Below are 12702 nucleotides of genomic sequence, written 5' to 3' on the forward strand. Positions count from 1 at the left end.
TGTACCAAAAAATAAATAAATAAATAAAACCTGCAGAAAGTAGGCATAGAGGGAACTTTCCTCAACATAATAAAGGCCATATATGACAAACCCACAGCCAGCATCGACCTCAATGGTGAAAAACTGAAACCATTTCCACTAAGATCAGGAACAAGACAAGGTTGCCCACTCTCACCACTCTTATTGAACATAGTTTTGGAAGTTTTAGCCACAGCAATCAGAGAAGAAAAAGAAATAAAAGGAATCCAAATCGGAAAAGAAGAAAAGTAAAGCTTTCACTGTTTGCAGATGACATCATGCTATACATAGAGAATCCTAAAGATGCTACCAGAAAACTACTAGAGCTAATCAATGAATTTGGTAAAGTAGCAGGATACAAAATTAATGCACAGAAATCTCTCGCATTCTTATACACCAGTTCCACTTTTTAAAAAGTACTAAGAAAAAAAATACGCCAAGCATTTCTCACTACCTACAGAACTATCATCTTGGTCCAAACTCCCATTACCTTTCATCCTGATTATTTTGGAAGCCTCCTAATTGGTCTCCCTGCTTCATTTAGTGTGTTTGCAGCACATTGGCCAGAGTGAACATGTTAAAAATATGTCATATTATGTCACTGCTTTGTTCACAATCCACCAGTGGCCACCCATCTTACTCGAGTAAAAGCCAAAGTCCTTACAAGGTAAAAAAGGTTTCTCACAGTCTGTCTCCTGCCCCACTCCACTCAGTATTATTTCACCCTTTGCCTACTCAGCTTCACCCACAGAAGCCTTCTTGCTCTTCCTAGAACATGTCAGATAGGATCCCTCCTGGGGCTTTTGCACCTCCTTCTGGACCATTTTTCTCCCACTCCGTTCCCATCATTCCCTACTTTTCTGCTCTGGTTTATCTCTAATGCATATCACTTTGTTGTTTATTTGCTTACCGGCTGCCCTCTTCCACTAAAATGTATGTCCCATGATGGCAGGGCTTTTTATTTGTTTTGTGACTGCTGTATCCTAAGTATCTAGAACTGAATATTTGTTGAATGAATGAATGATGAATTGAGGGGAGAAGAGGTAGGCCTTGCATGCTGTGGGTAGCTAGCAGAGTTTATAGGAAGAATAAAGAGCTTTATTGTATCTGGTGAATCTGAGTGGATCAGTTAAGACAGTTTCTACTCCTTTAAGTCATAAATATAAATGTGTTAATTATAAATTGGTAAGTGTAAGAAAGAAAAGGGTGGAGTGAGAATTTATAATGGGGGGACTGATAAAGATTGGGGTAAAAGGAAGGCTTCTCTGAGAGAGCAACATATAAGCAGACAGCAAAAGCATATGTTGAAGTTAGGTAGGTGAAGAGTCCAGGGAAAGAGATTTTCATGCAGAGGGAACAGCTTATGCAAAGGCCCTGCAGCCAGAATGACCACGAAAAATTCCATGAACTGAAGAGGTTAGGGTGATGGTATTGACGGGTGCAAGGGAACAAGCTAGATCATCCAGGCCACGCTAACCTGTATTAGAGTAAGTTTAAATAGCTGTCTTAATTACCAATCTAGAACTTTTCTCTAATTGAAGAATGAATGGTTTATACCTCTTAAAAGAATTTCCATCCCGAGTAAATAGCGTACGGGGATGGGATGGAGAAGGAAAGTTTTAGTTAAGACGAGAAGGCCTTTTCAGAATCCCTGAAAATATAACCTGAGCACCACTGTGCCCAGGGCTGGAAATTGGAGGTAGTTGTCCCTGGCTTATCTGTGTGGATAGTTTCCCTGGCTTATCTGTGTGGATGCTAGTTCGATTTTGTTAATTCATTCACTCATTCATTAAATTTATATTCATTTTATGCATGCAGTGCAGAACTGAAGGTCTCCCCACCAGGAAAATGTCACCGCTGGATTAGTATTTCAGGTTTTAATGTAGGTTGTCTGATGGATTTAATTGGCAGTCTGGTGGTCCAGATTGAAAAGTTCTGTGGTGCTAATATTCGCAAGATGCATTAATGTAGGTTTAGAAAGACCAGAGATGATTTGCCTTCAATTAAGGAAAATTGGAAGATTATATAAATATTATTTATTTTTATGCCTCCTCCTCCCCGCCCCCTCCCCCCTCTTTCTTCCACTTTTCTCTATCAGCCATTCTCTTTGGAGTTGAAGACCAGAACCAAGAAAAGGAGAGCAACAGACAAATGAAGTGGTCCCCGGTCTGCTGCCCTATGTTCTCAACAGTAAAAGGAAGGTTGGCCAAGGGTCGACGCTCTGGATGAAGAAGATAAGGCAGTGCTTCGGCTTCTTAGACACCAGGACCGGTAGGGCAGCTGAGAAGCGGGCCCAGCGCAAAGCGGCTGCGGGTCGCGGCGAGGCAGCCGCCGCCTGTTTCAGAACACCATTCCGGTAGCACCCGTTTCCCACAAGGGAGGCAGCCTGCCTTCCCCGGACCCCGCCGCGAGGTGGAGAGGGACCCGCGGGGAGGGGGTCAACGCAGGGACCTAGAGCCGGGCGACCCGCAGGTCCCGGCGGAAAGTTGGCAGCCACCGCCCCCCTCGCCCGCCTTCCTCCTGGACTCTCCACCCCTCTCCGGGCCACACGGCGGAGGCGGGGGGTTGGGGGAACTGGCCTCGTGTTTTGGAACAGCTGCAGCCGGCGTTGGGCCCGCCTGGAATGCGGGAACAGGCTGCACACCAGGACTTTTATGGAAACTTGCTGCTGGAGCCGGCGGCGGCCAGAGGGCTCGTAGCGGCTGGAGCGGCGGCGGCCGGAGCGCCAGGACCCCTGACCACACCCCGGCGCCCAGAGCCTGCCAGCGCGCACCCCGGACCTTCGCGTGTCGCCGGCTCGAGGCGGGTGAGAGGAGTCGGGGGAACGTGGGGAGGGGGCGGCCGAGACGGAGCCGTTGGCTCCCCCGGGGCGGCGGGGACGCGCGCCCCGGCTCCTGGCCCGGCTCCATCCAGCTGTGGCGACGCGCTGGTCCGCCGGCGCGAGCGAAACGGCCCTCGGAGCCGCTTCCGCGGGCTTGGCGGAGGGCGGACCGGGGTCGGCCTGGCTGTCCTTCCGTGGTCACCGGCCTCGGGCTCCTGGCCACGATTTCCTTGCCCGGCTCCGCAGCTTCAGCTCGGCTTGCGCCCTGTCTGTGCAGTTTCGGGAGCTTTCTCGGTCCTGCAGGTAGTGAGTCCTACGGCGGTGGAGCGGGTACCGGTCCTCTTGCTCTGTCCCAGGGGTCCCACCAGGTAAAGTACCGTGTCGTCCCCCACCACGTGCCCCCGGCGCGGTCTCCGTCTCCGCCGGCAGTGCCTGTTGTTTTTAAGAGCAGTCATTCCTGATCGGCCCCTGTGGAGGCTGGGGACTGAAATGTGATTTAACAGCCCATCATCTGCCCCCTCCCTCCAGACTAGTTTTTAGTGATTCTAACCTATGTCGGATGTTGGGAGTTGTGCAACTAGAGCTGGAAGTTGGAGTGAATGATGTAGTCACCTCTCGAGACCTCCCTTCTCTGTATGCTTTTTGAAAACGCCGAGCCGTTCCAACTGTTTGTAAACTCTGCAAAGCTCTACAAATGCTAAAAAATTATTATTAATGGCGTTTATAAAGAAAATAACCTGGTTGAGAGGTTAGTTGATTATCGCAATGGCTTCAAGATCTTCATTTCATATTTATTTAATTTAAGGTCCATAATGCGAACGAAGAGGTTGGAAGGGCGGGTGGGGTGAAGAGAGAGTGGGAGAGAGAGACAGAGAGGGAGGATAGAATGAGAAGAAGATAAAAATAGCATAAGGATATGCCCTAACAAAATGTCTGTCCTTGGGCTGGAGGCAGGTAAAGAAGTTAAGCCATAATAAGAAAGAAATTAGTTCTATGAGCAAAGCAACAGGATCATCATTCACCAGCTTAATTTTGTTAATGAATTCATGTATGGGCCCATTGGCCTTCGAGTCACAACATAACTATGTGTTGGGTAGCATGATTATATAAACTTAGGTATTTATACCATCTTAGTCACCCGTCATTGAGTGAACCACATTATTCTCCGCCAGTCCTTTTACAGGTTAAAGTGTTGCCCCAAGAAAACTCAGAATACACGTAAGTCTCTGAAATTCTTTTGAGTTTTGAAGCCCGGTAGGGTGGAAAAGTGCATTATCAACCAAATTGAGGGACAGGTTTTTTTTTGAGGAGGTATATTTAGTATAAATGAACTTTGATTACTTAATGTAGTTAAGTCAGATTCTTTCTCACAGCTATTAGCCCCCTATTTTTGAAGATATTTTATATTCTAGATGGGAATACTTGAAAGAAAAATGTGGGCAATTCTGTATTTTGTCTGCCACGACTCCCTTAAAGAGCCCTAAGCAAAAACCACAACAAAATTCTTTTAAGTCCAGTTTACGTTGATACAGTATTGATGTAATTTCCATTTTCATGAAAGAGTCACACTTTTAAATCCATTTTAAGCTGAAATGTAGTGAATAGCAATTTTTCCTACTCATTGAAAATGGAATCTGTGCTATTTTTGAAAATTTGATATGTAAGACTGATCATTGTCAAAATGTATGTCATCTTGAGATGACTATATTTAGCATCAGCGAAGGAATGCATTATCTAGGTTTCTGAACAGTATTTTTCCCCTGAAATTACATTTGAGGTATTTGGGTTAGGGTTTCATTTGTGAACAGAATGAAAACTGGATATGTATATTTGGAAGAGATTAATTGGGAATTTAGATTGCTTAGAACCCAAGTGGCCTGAAATGAGATACTACTTCATTTAGGAAAAAAAAAGAAAACCTACTGTTACCTTTGAAACACCCTAAAGGCAAATAAAAGTATTGTTTAAATAAAAATACATGCCTAAAGGAAAGAAAACAATGTAGTAAATGTAGAAAAGTATGTAACAGATGGGCAGATGTCTGAAAGATTTTATAGAAGAGAGGACTTAGTACATTGTATGTTTGTAGGCCACACACACAAAACATCTTAGTAGTCAACTTTATAATTAAGGAGAATGACCTACAGCATTCTTAACAATTTCACATATCTCTGTTCTTGTTTAATCTGTCTGTGGTCTACATCACCTGTATAGTTTCTTTCATGTTCTCTTTCTTCTGGTTTTATAATTGCAAGATTACATATCTATATACACTTAGAGTTGTTATATTTTCTTTTCTATTTAAATGCTCAGTGCATAGTTTGGCTTGACTTAATGGTAGTATACTTTCTACACTTTAGGATGGGTGGATTTTTACCCAGAAATCCAACTTATTTATTTAACTTTCAATCAAATTTGTTTTTTATTATAAAGTTAATATAACCATATTATATTTATGGTTAAAATTGTGGGGAACTGGAAAGGGGGCTCTCATCATCTGACACATAAATGGTTAGTATTTTGATATAGTTCCCTCTTTTCCCCATGCATAGGATGTTTTTTCTCTCATTGCCATATCTCAATGAAAGTGCATATGTGAAAGCATCTGATACAGCATCTGCCATCTAGTAAGTGTTCAAGAGTTGGTTCTTTTTCTCCCTTCCCCTCTTTTTTTTTTTTTTCTTTCTTCAGCTCCTCCTTTTTGTTCTCAGATTAGAAGACAGATAGTTTGGGGTCCCTAGGCCAGGTTTTGAGGTTGGTGAAATTTGACTTCCACCTTCCTTTCTGTGCCTCTTTCCTGCCCTTTTCTCCCCTTTGATTCTGCCTCCCTCTTTCTGGCCAAAATAGGCCTCCCCTTTGTCTCTTTGCATTTTCTCAATGATGCTTGTTCATTTAGATCAAGGGCCACAAACTGGGAGCCAAAAAGCCACTTTCAGCCATAGACATGCTTAAAAATAGTACATTTTATATTAAAATATGGATTTTCAGCCTCTCTTGAAAAATTGGAAGATCTTGGCAAAACTGGGTCCACATTTCTGCATAGCAAGAATATGCTGGAACTAAGTAGTGGCTCCCTCCTCAGATAGGGTACACACTCTTCTTTTGACATAGTCTCCACCATCCCTTACTGTTTGACAATTAGTCATCACTCATTTATATTACCTGTCAATTATACTACATAACATGAACTTACATTACCTGACTATAGACACTTGAATATGCAGGCCCCCGATCTAAGTATCAATATTAGGGCAAGTCTGAAGCCATGATATGATGGGCAGTCTGCTGGACTTGGCATTAGGAACCTGGACGTTAAATGTTGAAGATACATTTTGGTTAGCAATCCTTCTCTTAAATAATCTGATCATGGGAATGGGAAGGAGAGGTTAACTTTCATTGACACTAATTGCTAGTGTCCATTGAGCTGAAAGGAACCATGTATTGAGAACTAAAAATATTTTAACTGGTGGGGCTTTAGAAAGCATAGGGGAGATATCTCTGGGAAAGAAATCTTTCCTAGGAACTCTTAAATAATCCTCCTCCTTCCCCATCTTAAGTGTTTAGGAGAGTTTTTGCGACCCTTAGACATTGGTCATCAAGTGATGGTAACTACTATTCTTCCACCTCACTGTCCCACCCACTTGTTTGGGGCCAGCGGCCTGGGTCTTCCCATTCCCAGCTGTGTCCTTCATTGAAAGGCCATCTTCCACTTGAAGAGGGGATGAGAAGGCCCAGTCTCCTCCGGAAATTGCTTGGGAAGCCAACATCCTGAAAGCCCAATTTCTGGTTTTTCATGATATCTAGGTTAATAAGTAAACTCACTCCATTTTATTTTCCTTTCTATAATTTTATTTATTTGTTTGTTGTTCATTCATTCGTGCATCCTCATTATCAGCCCTCCTTTTAGAGATATCATTCATAAGTTTCATTTGGGCTGATTTTGGATCAGACAGTTTTCCTCCTCTTTGTTATTTGTTCACTAGCTCAAATATGAATCGAGTTTGTACTGTGTCCTAGTTGTTATATGAGACGCAAAAGATAAAGAACCAACTAGAGCACAGTTCTTACCTTTCAGGGACTCATAGTATGGTGAATGCTCTTTTGAAAACGTTACACACAGTCATATGAGTGCAAAGTATTATATATTAATACAGAAGCGTGTCAAGACAGGTTGAAAATAAGATTCTTGGTTATAAATGAGGAATTATATATTGGTAGGAGAAAAGAACTCACTATTTTAAATAGGTAAAATAGGATCTAGTTTCATATTTTTGAGCTGTGATGAGGTTCATGATGTTTTGTAATATAATTTTTAGAGTATAAGGTTACAACCTTCATTAAATGTAATAAGGTTACATAATATTTAAGTTTATATTTCTTGTACAAGTGCAAAATGATAAAAATTTAGGGGCTTCCCTGCTGGTGCAGTGGTTAAGAATCCGCCTGCCAATGCAGGGGACACGGGTTCGAGCCCTGGTCCGGGAAGATCCCACATGCCGCGGAGCAACTAAGCCTATGTGCCACAACTACTGAGCCTGCGCTCTAGAGCACACGAGCCACAACTACTGAGCCCAATCTTGTACAAGTGCAAAATGATAAAAATTTAGGGGCTTCCCTGCTGGTGCAGTGGTTAAGAATCCGCCTGCCAATGCAGGGGACACGGGTTCGAGCCCTGGTCCGGGAAGATCCCACATGCCGCGGAGCAACTAAGCCTATGTGCCACAACTACTGAGCCTGCGCTCTAGAGCACACGAGCCACAACTACTGAGCCCAAGCGCCGCATCTACTGAAGCCCACCCACGTGCTCTAGAGCCCGTGCTCCACAACAAGAGAAGCCACTGCAGTGAGAGGCCTGCGCACTGCAACCAAGAGTAGCCCCCACTTGCCGCAACTAGAGAAAGAGCATACGTGCAGCAATGAAGACCCAGCACAGGCAAAAATAATAAATAAATTAAAATAAGTTAAAAAAAAATTTAGGCTCACATTTTATGAAGCTCAAAATAATTTTGTTTGTTCCAAAGACTGTAAAGAGGTAGGTTTTAACATTTACTTCTAGTGTATAGGTAAGCGTTCTGTCTAAAACCTTCTTAAAAGCTGAGACAAAGAATTTACTTGAGTTTAATGAAATGCAGATTTAAAGCTGTCACTTTCTTGACAATTCTGTTCTCCTTGAGAAAAGAGATAATACATTAACACAATGAAATAGTTATTGTAAATGATAGCCAGCTACGATTTAAAATTCTTTTCTTGATTCCTGCATTATTTGCTATCTTGAAATACTTTAATTGCATATCAAAAAAAGTCAAGTAAAGTAATTAAATTTAGAAAATTTAGAGGTCAAACATAGGTCCGATGAAATTCTAGAACAGGAACATTAGCATGCGTATTTTAAGACCGTCTGTTACACTTACTATTATATTCCTCTGTGAGACTTACATATTGTTTCACAGCTTGAGCTTTATACCTTAATATTCAACCTGGAAACTATAACAGCTCAAAAGTATACACTATTTTTGAAACATATTTTATCAGGCCATTAAGTCATTTTCAAAGACTTTCTGAAGGTTATCTCATTATTGCTATGCCAGCTGATACCAATATTAGTATACTGTGTATGTATACATATATACAATTCGTATATATATATTTCGTGTACTTTTAGGTAAAAATGGAGAATGATGGAGTGAAAGAGTAGTTGACTAGAAGTCAAGAAACTTGGAGTCTAGTTCCTTCTTCTGCTGCTGAATAGTTTGCAGCCTTGGATTGGTCACTGAATCTTTCTGAGCCTCCCATTTTTTCATATGGTAAATGAACGGGTTGGACTAAGTGATCTTTAAGGTCTTTAGCGAATGAGCTCTAAAAGTCCATAGTTCTTAGTACATGTATAACCAGACCCCAAATGTAATTCTGACGGTAGTAAAACCTGTTCAAAACTGAACTCAATTTTTTATCCCTTAAACATGCTTTTAATGGTAACCCTGTCCACCCGTTCACTCAAACTAAGAAACTTGAACTAATTTTTTTTTTTTAAGATTTAATATTTATTTATTTGTTTTGCTGCATCGGGTCCCAGCTATGGCACGCGGATCTTCCTTGCGGCTCACGGGCTTCTCTCTAGTTGTGGTGTGTGGGTTTTCTCTCTCTGGTTGCAGTGTGGGCTCCAGAGCACGTGGGCTCTGTAGTTTGCAGCACTCAGGCTCTAGTTGAGGCACACGAGCTCAGGAGTTGTGGCGCGCAGGCTTAGTTGCTCCACAGCATGTGGGATCTCGATTCCCTGACCAGGGATTGGATCCGTGTCCCCTGCACTGTAAGGTGGACTCCTTAACACCAGACCACAAGGGAAGTCCCTGAACTAATTCTTGACAGTATTCCTCTCCTCACCTCTACCCTCCAAATCTAATTGGTTAGAATTCTTGCAGTAATGCCCCCAGTACAACCCCCTTCCCTGGAAGAAGGGACTTTGTCTTTTTGTTCACTTTCATCTCTCCACAGCCTAGGATAGTTCCTGGCATGTAGTAGGAGCTTAATAAACACTTGTTAGATAAATGAATGAATGGGTCACCATGTCATGTCAATTATACTTCTAAAATGTCTTTTCCAACGTTTCATTCCTAATGCTGCTATCTTAATTAAGGCCCTTATCTTCTGTTGACAAGATCATTCTACTTGTCCTCCCTGTAGTCTTTCCCCATTTTATTCCAGTTTTCTACACTGCGTCTTTCTTTTTTCTTTCTAGAATACGTATCTTATTAAGTCACATTTCTACTTTAAAAAAATCCTTTGCTGGCTCCCCATTGACTATAGGATCAAGTCTAAACTGTTTCTAAATATGGCATTTAGGAATCTTCCTATTCTGTGCCCAGTCTGTCTCTCCAGTTTTACCATAGATTCTCTGGACAATTTATGGCTCCCCCAATTTGTACTGGGCTATCAGGCCTTGGTGTTTTTGTTCGTGTTGCTTCTTTTGCCTGGATGCCCTTACTTTTCTACATTGCGAAATCCTACTTATCCTTCAGGGTCTAAATCAAATGTCACCATCTCTCTCTGTGTCATCTGCCCTCACCCCAGCCCCCTCCTTAACCCACCATAGTCTTTCCATGACTTTTCCATTATTTCTGTAGCCCAGTATATCCTGCTGTTATAGCACTTATTACTTTGTTTTATAATTAGTTGTGGTCCCATCTCTTTTTCCTAACAAAACTAATTGATTTCAAAGGCTGTCACCTACATTTTGTATACCATCACCAGGCATAATGTCTGGTACACAGTAGATTCTCCTCACAAAAATACTGTGTTTGTAAATACAGACCTAATCTGTCAAGTTTGAAAAAAAATGCATTCTTGATAAATCATGGACAGGCTATAGTAATATTGCAGTATTCCCTCTGAAACCTATGATGGGTACTTGTCTTCATTTAAGAAGACATTGAATGCTTAATATGCTGGAATGGCATTATTAAATCCCTTCATCATACTTTTATTATGACCAAGCTTTTGTTGATGAACCACATGTTCAACCTTATCCTTTGGTCAGTGTTTTGTCTTATTCTTGATAACAATTCAACTGGCTTGCTTGACATCTTAGACACTTAGAAAAGTACAGTGAGGCCTTATTGTTGTGTTGCTGCTGCCCCCTTAAGGTGGCTAAAGACATTACATCTGCCTGCCCAAACAGAAGAAAAGTTACTTAATACTAGATTAAGACAAGTGTGTGAGATTCCAGATATAAATCCTTTGGCATTTATGTTACTGAGTATAGGAATTAAGTTGTTAAACTAAGCCTCATTTGGTGTTCTAAAATACAGTAAGGGAGTGCTCAGTCTACTACTTTATTTTTAGAATTAGAACTGACATGATTTGATAGAATGTTCTTTCCTATAATTCAGGAAATCTCAAAATGTGGTTTTAGAATCCTTGGGAGTCCCCAAGACCCTTCAAGGACCCATGAGGTCCTTCCTTTTCTAACAACATATCTGTATGAGGCCATGTTTTCTTTATATACTTCAGTCAAAACAACGTATCACGATAGTTTGAATGCAGAAACAGATATGAGAATATACCTGTCTTTTATTAAGCCAGATATTAAAGAGATATGCAAAAATGTAAAACAATGTCACTTTTCTAATTACTTTTATTTTGGAAAGTAGTTTTTTTCATAAAATGTGTTTATGTATAATGGGCTTGTTATTTCAAATGACTTAATAGGTATATATTTGGAAATTCTGTTTTATGTTCAATACATTATATATCTATGGATATAATCTATATAAACAAAAGCTTTCTGGGCTCCTCAGTAATAGGCTCAGGGGGCTTCCCTGGTGGCGCAGTGGTTGGGGGTCCGCCTGCCGATGCGGGGGACGCAGGTTCGTGACCTGGTCCGATCAGGGGGCTTCCCTGGTGGCGCAGTGGTTGGGGGTCCGCCTGCCGATGCGGGGGACGCAGGTTCGTGACCTGGTCCGGGAGGACCTGCGTGCCGCGGAGCGGCTGGACCCGTGAGCTGTGGCCGCCGGGCCTGCGCGTCCGGAGCCTGTGCTCCGCGACGGGAGAGGCCGCGGCAGTGACAGGCCCGCGTACCGCAAAAAAAAAAAAAAATAATAATAATAAATAATAGGCTCAGACATTATGCCTTTTTATACTTTCTTGGTAATTATCTTTCATCCCATGTGGTCTATGAGCTCCATGAAAAGACATATTTTATTCTATATTCATCTTTGTATATGTAGTGCCTTATACTGTCTAGCACACTGTAGAAAGATGTTTAATAAATGTTTCTTGAATTAATTAATAAATACATATTTATTCATTTTAGCAAATTTCTTCATTTCCCATTTATTCTTAATTCTATCATACTCATCACCTCTGACTTTAAGAAATAACATTCAAACCACCTAGTATATGGTACATAATAGGGATTCAGTTGTTATTTTCCACCCTTCTCCTTAATAGTATAGAGACACCAGGTCTTTCCTCTAATGTACTGTAACTTTAAAAAAATTCTTACTTTTTTTTTAACATCTTTATTGGAGTATAATTGCTTTACAATGGTGTGTTAGTTTCTGCTGTATAACAAAGTGAATCAGCTGTACGTATACATATATCCCCACATCCCCTCCCTCTTGCGTCTCCCTCCCTCCAACCCTCCCTATCCCACCCCTCTAGGTGGTCACAGAGCACCAAGCTGATCTCCCTGTGCTATGCGGCTGCTTCCCACTAGCTCTCTGTTTTACATTTGGTAGTGTATATATGTCCATGCCACTCTCTCACTTTGTCCCAGCTTACCCTTCCCCCTCCCCATGTCCTCAAGTCCATTCTCTACATCTGCGTCTTTATTCCTGTCCTGCCCCTAGAAAAAAATTCTTACATTTTATTGATATATGTAACTTCATTTCATTAATGACTTCACCAAATGAGAACTTGCCAATTTTCTTTGAGTGGTTACTTTAAAGTCTTCCCAAGAGAGAATAAAAGGCGAGAGTTACGGGGTTTGATCCTGGGCATAATTCTGAGGGCTAGGAGGAGGTCCTGCGCAGTGCCTAGAATGTGGTGGGTGCCATTGCAGTAGGGCTTAAAGCGTCTGTAAAGTGCTGTGCGCTGTGCTGAAACAGGCATTGGGCAGCCTGTAAGAAACAGACTTTGCATTGTTGAAGACAATGGAAAAAGCTGATAATTGTTGAAGCTTTGTGGTGGGTGTATGGGGGTCTATGATATGAGTTGCTCTAATTTTATATATGTGTGAAATAATAAAAAATTAAAGAAGATAGATTAGACTGATACATCTAAGATGTTTAATATAAAATATTTAAATTTATGCCAGATACATCTAGCAACTAGAAAATCTAATATATCTAGAAAATCTAAACACA

This window comes from Neophocaena asiaeorientalis, unplaced genomic scaffold (assembly GCF_003031525.2).
Source record: "Neophocaena asiaeorientalis asiaeorientalis breed wild unplaced genomic scaffold, Neophocaena_asiaeorientalis_V1.1 scaffold15, whole genome shotgun sequence".
Taxonomy (NCBI): Eukaryota; Metazoa; Chordata; class Mammalia; order Artiodactyla; family Phocoenidae; genus Neophocaena; species Neophocaena asiaeorientalis.